This window comes from Carya illinoinensis, chromosome 4 (genome assembly GCF_018687715.1).
Source record: "Carya illinoinensis cultivar Pawnee chromosome 4, C.illinoinensisPawnee_v1, whole genome shotgun sequence".
NCBI classification, from domain to species: domain Eukaryota; kingdom Viridiplantae; phylum Streptophyta; class Magnoliopsida; order Fagales; family Juglandaceae; genus Carya; species Carya illinoinensis.
In genome coordinates this window covers 43,651,193-43,661,822 of record NC_056755.1, presented here as the reverse complement: position 1 = coordinate 43,661,822, position 10,630 = coordinate 43,651,193, and positions in this window count along the sequence as shown.

Sequence of the window (10,630 nt, the reverse complement as noted above, 5' to 3'; positions counted from 1 at the left end):
TTAAAATTCTCATCTAAAAAATTTTAATGACTAAGTAAAACCTTAAAAGGAATCTTAATCATTTTTCACCCTAATTAATGTTATTTTAACGAAAATTTTTAAGTAAATATTATATTTATCATTATTTCTTGTTATATTAATTTTTCTCAAATTATAACATTTTTATAATATATATTTTAAATTCATTCTAAATTATTTAATTTTGAAAAATTATTATCATTTTAATTACTTTATAAATTATCAAAAATTTAAGAGTAATGTTAACATTGAATTTGATATAGGAGAAAATAAAATATGATAATTAAAAGAATTGTGATTAGTGTTATTTTTAAAATTTAATAACTCATTAAGATATATAATATATGTACTCTTTATGTACTTTATTGATATTATTGATTGTATTAATTTTTTTTAATATATAGTTAATTATATTAATAAAATATATAAAAATAATAATAAAAATAATTATATATAAAATTTTTATTTTATATTTGATCAATTTTAATATTGAGATGATAATGAGCTAAGCGATGGTTGAAGATTTTTTATTTTTTATTATTTATTATTTGATAATTGAAATATGTTATTTTTAGATAACTATAAAAGCCGTAGCGTAATTTTCCGAAGGAGGAGGAGAAGAAAATACTCGACAGCTGTGTTGTTGGAGAAACCCAAAAGAAAGAAGGAAAGAGACGACAGCGTGTACAAGGACTTGCCGTGCTAGTTCTTCTCGTCTGGTCTACTTCTCTATGGTCTGTAGAGTTACACTGTTACAGACCATACGTCCGAAGCTGCCTTTCACATGAACCACCATTTATAATTTTATTCACCAAACCTGCAAATTCCAGCAAAGCTTCTGTATTTTCAGTCTCGCTCTCGTTCTACGATTTATTGTTCTTAATTTAACAACAAGTAGCCGTCTTTTGTGCTCTGTAGAAAAAAAATTTCTCAATTTCTACGCTTGAATCTCTTTGTACTCACTTTCCCTCTTTGCTTACATAAGCTTTTGTGGTTTTGCATATTCTCTGTTTCTTTGTAAAGGTTTCGGGATTCTGGGCTTTCATATTGAGTTCTTTAATTGGCTTTTTGCTATATGTATATATAGGTGTGTCATTGGTCCTTTTGGTACAACGGACTTTTGGATTGTTTGGAGTCTAGAACTTCTATATCATCAATAGGAATATGAAGTTACTTCTGTTTAGTTTTGTTACTTCGTTCAATCATAATTTTGAGGTTTTGGGTTATGACAAATCCTGGGCATGTTTCCAATCCTCAGCATTTAATTCAAATTCCAGTTTGGATGGTTGACTTTCTACCTCTTCTAATATCTACATATTTTGCTATTTTGGGCATTTGGGACTCCTGGGAAATTGGAGACCCTTTTGCTAAGCTTTTCCTAGAAAATGAGGTATCAATCTTCACCGGAGTATTACTTCTATTGGGTGTTTCTTTTAAACCAGCAAATTCTGGCGGGTGAAAGAAATGAGAGTTTTTTTATTACAAAAAGCGAGAACGTCATAGAACCTGTGACAACCCCATTTTACTGGAGAATTCGTTGACAATGCTTGGCTAGAGAAGGAGGCACGAGTTTGTAAGAGTCGTAATTCAATGCTTACATTCATTAGGCTACGGAAAGTCTGCATCATGGTTGGTATCACAGAGTCTGTGATTTCAAAGTGTCAAATAATTCCCCAGATTTTGATATGCTCGAATCACAGATACTCGGTGGGAACTACGATGGTTGCATTGATACCCTTAATGCAATTTAGGATCTGATTGATGAGACAAGAGCTTTTGGCTTTGTTTATTATATTCAAACAGTGTTTACTGGAGTGCTTGAATCACGGGGATGATGCAATGGCTTTGGCTGTTTTACGAAAGGAGGTTTCTGCATTAAAGTTGGGCAAAGATGAGGTTCTCAACCTTGCTAAGAGTAGCTTTTCCTTCAAGGATATGGAGTTTGGTAATAGATGATGATATTGTTTGTGAATTGCAAAAGAAGTTGTCAGAGTTGGAAAAATTGCTTCCTTGTGAATAATGCTGCCTGAAAGAAGGCTGGAACATCTGGTTGAAACTGCTGTTCGGTCCATATTGATTCATGTATGCACAAAAATACGTAGATGCAGTTCCACTTTATGAGTATCATTGCTGTTGTAGGATCAGATCCCCACTGAGATTGTTCAGGTGCTTCGCAGCCAATCTTAGTTTCATGATGTTCTTTGTTTTTCACCCTTAGTATATTTTGAGACACGTTTAAATTCATGGGAAAATTTTGTGCAATTCATCTTCTTGGCAATAGCTCTATAGAAATATAATCTAAAGATATGATCATTGCATACACTTTTTTAAGCAGTGGACCATAGTCATATATATCACATGAATTAAACATGTTTTTTATAAGTAATAGTTCATCATCAATAAGCACAAAACAAGTACACTGGAAATATACAAAAGAGACACGTATCTAAGAAGATAAAGATATAAAAAAGTCATGTAGATTTAGCCATTGAAGTCTATAGAGACAGTCGAAGACGAAAGAGTATTGAGAAAATCTGTTTTGAGCTCCTCCAATGCCCTTTCGTGATCCTCAAAGATGTTACCATTTATTTCCTTCCAAATACACCAAACGAGGCAATTAGGAACCGTCTTCTACAATAGACAGTTGCAATCTGCTGAATGGAAAGTTTGACTTGACTAGCAAGGGCCTTAAGGCAAGGTATATCAACCAGTCTTTTAAAACTTGACTAAGATCTAACCTTTCAACCCTTTTGTGAATAAGATTATTCTAAGGTAGCTGTAGGATGTTCAATGGGATTAGTTTTCATGATCTTTTATCATTCATTTCTAGCTCCTAACTTGTAATCAAGTGTTCTCTTTTGTGTACTTCCTTTGTACTTGCGCTACATCTATTTACTTGTACTAATTAAATTTGCTTTTACTCAAAGAAAAAGGTAGCTATAGGATGTCATTTATCACAAATTCCTGTTTCCTAACCACATCCCTGCAAGATGATGATAACCTAAGTCTTCTTGAAGATTCTCTCTCGATGATTGGGTAAATAATGTAGTAGATGCTTGTGAATATAGTTCTGGATACGTATTGGATATTGTTCCAAATAAGGATCTCAAATTCTGTCCAGCATAGCCTTTGTATTGACTCAATTTATTGAATGTTAAACGTTATTTTTCCTTGTTTCTTCAAGTTAGACTTAGATGGTATTTTTGGTTTTATGAAACAGAAAAGCAGTAAAAAGGATGCGAAAATGTGATCATCTCTGTTTATTCTTATTGGGAAATGCAAATGATGCCAGCGTGAATATTATCAATGCAGTTTCTGAATACTATGGTATATTGTTAATCTTGGAGTGAGGACACAACCTATAAGTGGAGAACATGGGATTCAGTCGTTCTCACCATTTTTCAGTATCACAATGAGGTGTAAAGGATCCTGGACAACAATTTTACATCCAGACTATAGGATTCTCTTAACCTTCATGTCGTCTTGTCATCTTGTGTTCTATAAGCATGCTGGCACAATTTTTCTGATAAGCTTAGCTGGTGTCGATTTTCAAATTCTTGGTCAAATGTTGGGGTTGATAATGCCCCGTCAGTTAAGAGGCAATTTACGTAGATATTTATTATGCGGACAACTTTTATTTTGTTAAAAGAATGATGCTGTTCAATTGCAAGAGCACTAAGATTAAACATGATATCTTCCCTTTTATTTTTTTGGGAAAAACATGATATCTTCCTTTGATTGTTAGCAGTTTTACTAATGTAAAATTTATAGTTGACATTTGTTTGCACTTATGCATATTATGACAGAATATAGGTGCGGTTTGGATAATAAGTTGAGATGAAAGTTAAATAAAATATTATTGAAACATTATTTTTTAATATTATTATTATTTTAGGATTTGAAAAAATTGAATTGTTTATTATATTTTATATGAAAATTCAGGAAAGTTGTAATGAGATTAGATGAAATAAAATACTTCTTGTATCCAAACGGGGGGTGAAATTCTCTTACTTCTAAAAGTAATCATCACCAGAATTAACCATCGAAAACTATCCCCTCGGAAACCACCAGCATAGCTCGTCTTCTCTTACAGGGTAGGAAGATTGAAGAGTTGGTCTTGGCAGCAGAAACTTTACCAACACATATTTTTTTCCTCTTTTAGTTGATTTATAATGTTCCCACTTATAAAAAAAAATAATGTTCCTACAAGCTTGGGGTGATTTTAGGTAGGAAAAATCCAAGCAAGCAACTGCATAGAAAAACCCTGGTATATCTGATTCGGTACCTGGTTTTTTTAGGAACCCTACCCCTTTTTTGTATCTTTGGTTCATTTTCAACATGATAAAATTATATTTTAATGCTCCACTGGTTAAGAATTCAAGTAATTTCCTTGTCATTAGTTGATGTATTTCGATAGAGAAGAAAGAATAAACGATGATGCAGAAATCTCACCACACCAAAAAGGTGGATGATTGATCTTTAGTTATAGACTTTTACAATCTGTTTACATCAATATAAAATGCTAAGTTTTATAGAATATTTCATTTAATACAAGCTGATCTGGTGCCTTAATCTTTGGGTATTGTTGTTTCTAGAGTTTCCAATTACAGCCAATCTTTTCATCCGAATGTATAGCAGCAACTCCAGAGTTTCCAATGAAATTCAAATCATCCTTCGTGATACTCTCTAATACTTTCTGATTTGATTGCTTCAAATCCTCCATGATACTCTCTGATTTATTACCTCCCCTCAAATTGTGCATGGTTGACATGCATAATTTGTCACGCAAGCGGATCAAATCTAGTCGAGATTGAGGCTTGGTGAACACATATGCAATCTGAAAGTGAGTGGAGATATGTTTAGTAACCAGTAAGCTAAGAGAAACATGTTCACGAATGTAATGATAGTCGAGCTCGATATGTTTGCTCCTAGCATGAAAGACAGGATTCATTGTCATAAACAAAGAGCTCATGTTATAACAAAATAAGATAGGAGGATTAAGCATAGGGACAATAAGATCTCGAATTAAAAATGTGATCCATGTGATTCTGCAACAACTTGAGCAAGGGCACGATGCTCTACTTCCGAACCTGAACAAGCAACTGTAAACTTGTTTTTGCACACCAAGAGATGATGTTACTGCCTAAAAATGTGCAATATCCTATAGTCGATCCTCTCGTAAGTGGACAGCCAGCCCAATCTGCATCTGAGAAGCCATAGAGATCAAGAGAGCTTGAAGCTTGAATGTGAAGACCAAGATGAATTGTTCCTTCAACATAGCGTAATATTCTCCTAACTAGACTAAAATGAGGCTCTGTAGGTGCATGCATGAATTGAGATACAAAGTTGACGCTATATGAGAGATCTAGATGTGTCAATGTGAGATATTGAAGAGCACCGACTTGAGAGCAATAGAGATAAGGATCACGATGTAGTGAAGAATCATGATCAGGTTTGGTCTTCGTGCACATAGGAGTGTTGATGGGTTTGGACTCATGCATTCCTCCTCGTTCTAGAATATCTATAGCATACTTGGTTTGTTGCAGAAAAAGACCACTTGAAACTGAAGAGACCTAGACTCCTAAGAAATAGTTAAGTGATCCAAGGTCCTTCATCGCAAACTCATCGTGCAAACTTGTTGTAAAGTTCTAAATAAGAGATGAAGAGAAACTCGTAAGAATTATATCATCAACGTAGAGTAATAATACCATTGTAGCTTGATCCGAATGATGTACAAACAAGCTTGGATCTGTCGAGCTGCATTCAAAACCAGATTGTAAGAGGAATGAACTGAATTGATCGAACCAAGCCCTCGGGGCTTGTTTTAATCCATAAATCGCTTTGTTTAAGTGACAAACATGATCAGGAAACTCATCATCTTGGAACCCCGGAGGTTAAGAAAGCCATGTAAGAAAGCATTTTTACCACTGGAAACCTCTTCGTTAAGAAAGCCATGTAAGAAAGCATTTTTAACGTCTAATGATGAATATCCCAACCTTTGACTATAGCAAGAGAGAGCACTAACCGAATGGTTCCTGGTTTTACCACTGGAGAATATGTCTCAGTAAAATCTAAGCCATCAAGCTGGTGATACCCTTTGGCAACAAGTCTAGCTTTTAAGCGTTCCACCGTCCCATCAGCCTTAAGTTTAATTTTGAAGACCCAGCGAGATCCAACCACGTTCATTGAGGAGGTAAGAGGAACAAGGACCCATGTGTTATTCTAAGACAAAGCTGCAAGTTCATCATTCATAGCTTCTCTCCAGCCACTATGAGACAAGGCAACTTTGACTATGCGAAGCTCCTTTGGTATTAAATTATAATCATGAATTAAGGCATATTTGGGATTCAGCTTTCGGACACCTACCTGACTTCATGTAACCATTCGAAGAGGAGAATGTAGTATTGGATATTGATCAGTACAATCCATACAATCCATAGGAGGCATAGGTGTCGATAAAGGCTCCTTATCAGTTGCAAGATTAGTGATAAGAAATTGAGTCTTTAATGGGACATCTGTGGTGGGAGGTTCCTCTATAGTTTCTAAAGAACTAGGAAGCTTAGTAGGGGATGAACAAAATGACGAAGCCAACTCTTTGAAAGTGGTGGCATGTGGTTCGGGCGATGGTACAAGTGGCCGAATTGAATTTTTTTAAGGCAAGGTTGATTCATTGAATACCACGTGCTGCGAGATGTAGAATTTATTTGTTGTAGGAGAAAAACAACAATACCCTTTGTACCTGTCACTGTAACCCATGAACACACAAGGTAAAGATTTGCTATCAAATTTACCACGTTTCATGTCCCACAAATATGGGTAGCATCATGACCCAAAAATATGCAAGGAGGTGTAATTAGATTTTTTGCCATATAGATGATGAAATGGAGAGTCCCATTGAAGTGAGTCCCATTGAAGTGTTGCAGTAGGAATTCGATTGAGGAGAAATATTGATGTAGTGAAGGATTCTACCCAAAAATGCTTGGGTACATTAGCACAAAGCATCATGGTCATACCTAATTCTCTTATTACCCAGTTACGCCTTTCAACAGTTTCATTTTGCTTAGGGGTGTACGGGCAAGAGAGGTGGTGAACAATATAAAATTCTTGTAGATGCTTGTTAAAGCATTGATTGACAAACTCACCCCCTCCATCAATTTGAATAATTTTAATGAGGGTATCAAATCGACATTTGACATATTTTTCAAATAAGAGAAACTGATCAAAAAAGTCAAATTTGTGTTTCAAGGGAATGAGTCAAACAAACTTTGAAAAATCATCAACAATAGTTGCATAAAACCGAAAGTGATGCAAAGACATAACAAGGGTTGGTCCTAAAGATCAATATGAATCTTCTCGAAATGAGTAACAGTTTTAGAACCAAACATAGTAAAAGGCAACTTAGACAATTTTTCTAATTAGCAACATTCACACAATGGAGTTGCTTTATTGCATACAACATTAATTAATCTTGAATGTCGAAGATGCACAACCACAGCAACTTAAGGATGTCCAAGATGTTGATGCCATGTTTCTTTTGAGGCAATCCAAAATCTTGTAGAGAATAGAGCCACTAGGGAAGTACAAATGGTGTACAAGTTACCCCATTTTATTCCCTTCATCAATACCTAGTTGGTTTGCTGATTCTTTATCACAAAATCATGATTAGAAAATTTGCGATTGACTGGATAGTCAAAAGTAAGCTGACCTATAGATAGAAGACTCCTTTCTAACTCAGGAGCTAAAAGCACATCGTGTAAAATTATTTCGAAAGTACCAAAACTAAGTGTAGCATCACCAATAAGTGTAATATTCAAGAAATCATCATTACCAAGCATAACATGATCAACACCTTTATAAGGACGAAGATTAGATAAGCTACCTTTATGAGAAGTCATATGGGCAGAGGCACCAATGTCGAAAGTCCATTCCTCATTTGCCACGTCGGAGTCAAGTTGCAAAGCTGTGAAGGCCTAAGGAAGATTGTCAGGTTGAACTTAATGGTTGAAGTAGTGCCAGCACCGAATAGCAGGGTGCCCTCGCTTTCCACATATTTGACATATGATATCCCGATGATTCTCACGCTGAGATAATGCTGAAGATAATACTTGGCCAAATTGTTTTTGGTAGATTGATAGGCAGGAACAAAGCCACGTCCTCTGGAGGAGAATTGACCCGATTGCTTCGAATTCTTATGATGTGATCTTTCATCATTTTTGTGGGTATAAAAGGTAGTGTATTGCAAGGAGTCAGGTGTATGGAGGCTCAAACAAGTCTCATAACTCTGTAGAAGAGGAACAACTTCGGTGTAAGAAGGCATAGGCTGCTTGAGCATCGAGGTTGTGAAATATTCATAGTGTGCACCAAGCCTTGTAAGAAGAGAAAAAACTTTGTTTTGGTCACTAATAGGATGTCCAATAGCAACAAGATTGTCGCATACACCTTTGAATTTTTGAAGGTATTCATTGAGTGAAAGATTAGAAGTTTTCTTCATATAAGTGAGCTATTGTACAAGTTGAAACTGACGCTCTTAAAAGGCTTGAGCATAGGCCTCTTTGAGCGCAGCCCAGACTTGTGCAAAGGTATCAAGGCCAATGGCTTGACCAAGGGCTTCCTCTGCTAAAGTTCTGATGATCCATTGCTGAAGGAGTTGTTCAGCAGTTTTCCATTTTTTGTATTCTGGGTTGGGAAGAGGATTTGAGCTTGCAGTTGCTAGAAGTACAGCAGATGGAGGTTGGCTCTCTCCAGTGAGGAACTCGGTGAGCTCTTGACTTTCTGCGAGAGCAAGAACTTGCTCGCACCAAAGTGGATAATTTTTTATTTTAAGTCTGAGAGTAACAAAATTACCAACATTGAGTGAAGCAGAAGACATTTTTTTCCCCCTTCTCTGATACCAAGAAGAAAAAAGAAATGATGATGCAGAAATCTCACCACACCAGAAATGTGTGTGATTGATCTTTATTTATAGACTTTTACAATCCGTTTACATCAGTATAAAATGCTAATTTTTACAGAATATTTATTTAATACAAGCTGATCTGGTGCCTTAATCTTTGGGTAGTGTTGTTTCTAGAGTTTCCAATTACAACCAATCCTTCATCCAACTATATAGCAGAAACTCCAGAGTTTCCAATAAAATTCAAATCATCCTTCGTGATACTCTCTTATACTTTCTGATTTGATTGCTTCAAATCCTCTGTTACACTCTCTGATTTATTAGGCAGGTCTCCTTTGTTTGAGTTTTCCTTGTTCCTACGTACGTACCTTGCTCGTGAGACTCCAATTTCATGACTTCATGTTCCTCTTAGGAACCTGCTGATACAGTCACCTTTCCAATATTATTAGTGTATGGTAGAAATGTTATTTGTTTTATAACATTGAGAAATATGTCTCCTAGGACGAAGCATTTGCAGAAAAAGGCAATTGGAAGAGTTTGCTTCCAAGCCTAGGTGAAATGCGTGTCAAAAAATATACTTGGTTTAGAGACATCGCCGAGAGAGGAGATCAAAGAAGAAAAATTTTGCGTGCTTTCTGTTCACTCTTCTAATGTGATTAGCTGCATTAAATTTTTTTAATACTCAACCAATTACATTAGGGGCGTGTGCAAAAAAATATGCAAAAATAACTGCATATAAAATTTTTATTATGTGGTCTAGAACAAAAATTCTATGTGCAAAAGTATTTTTGCATACTCTTTTACGTATTCTATTAAAGTGGTTGGTTATATATTAAAAAAAATTATGTAACCAATCACATCAATAAAGTATGCAGAGAGTACACAAAAATAACTGTCTATAACAATACTCTATATGTAATTCACAACTTTGTTGGCAGAACATAAAATTTTTAAGAAGGCTAGACGTATATTCTCTGTTTTGCTATGTGGTCTCCAAATAATCAAAATGGCCGGTCTTTTAATTAACACCCAAATTCAACGCATCAATTGTAGGCATGCAGTTGTTTGGGGGTGAGAGTGATTTCTTTTTTCTCAAGTAGATTAGTTTTGCAAATCTATGATTTGTATAATTCTTAAATAAACAAATTTTCACACAATCTCTCTATAAAATGGTGGACCTCACTTCAAAAAGTGTAAAAAATTCTTTGTTGTTTTTAGTGAAATTTATATTATTTTTTATAAAAGACTTATATAGAACTTATCTATTTAGAATTTATACATAATGTTACTCAATTTTATAAATTGTCAACAGGTCAAACTTGGAATCGAACAGTCAACTGGTCTTAACCCTCATGTTAATTTTTACTGGGTTATTTTTACCAAAAATTTTATTTACAGTCACCTTTACGTATTCTTTTGTACATTTTAATGATATGATTGATTGTGTATTAAAAAAATTAATATAATCAATCACATCAGTGGAGTACACAAAAAATATATAAAAATAATTGTATATAATATTACACTTATTTTTACTAGGTTTGTGAGTGGATTAGGAGACCCATTAAAGGAAAATTTGTTCACGACAAGTTTTTGATTTAGATTCATAGATGAAATGATTTTAAATAAAAGATGAAAATTAAAAATAAAATATTATTATTTTGAGATTTAAAAAAAATTAATTTATTTATTATATTTTATATAAATTTTAAAAAAATT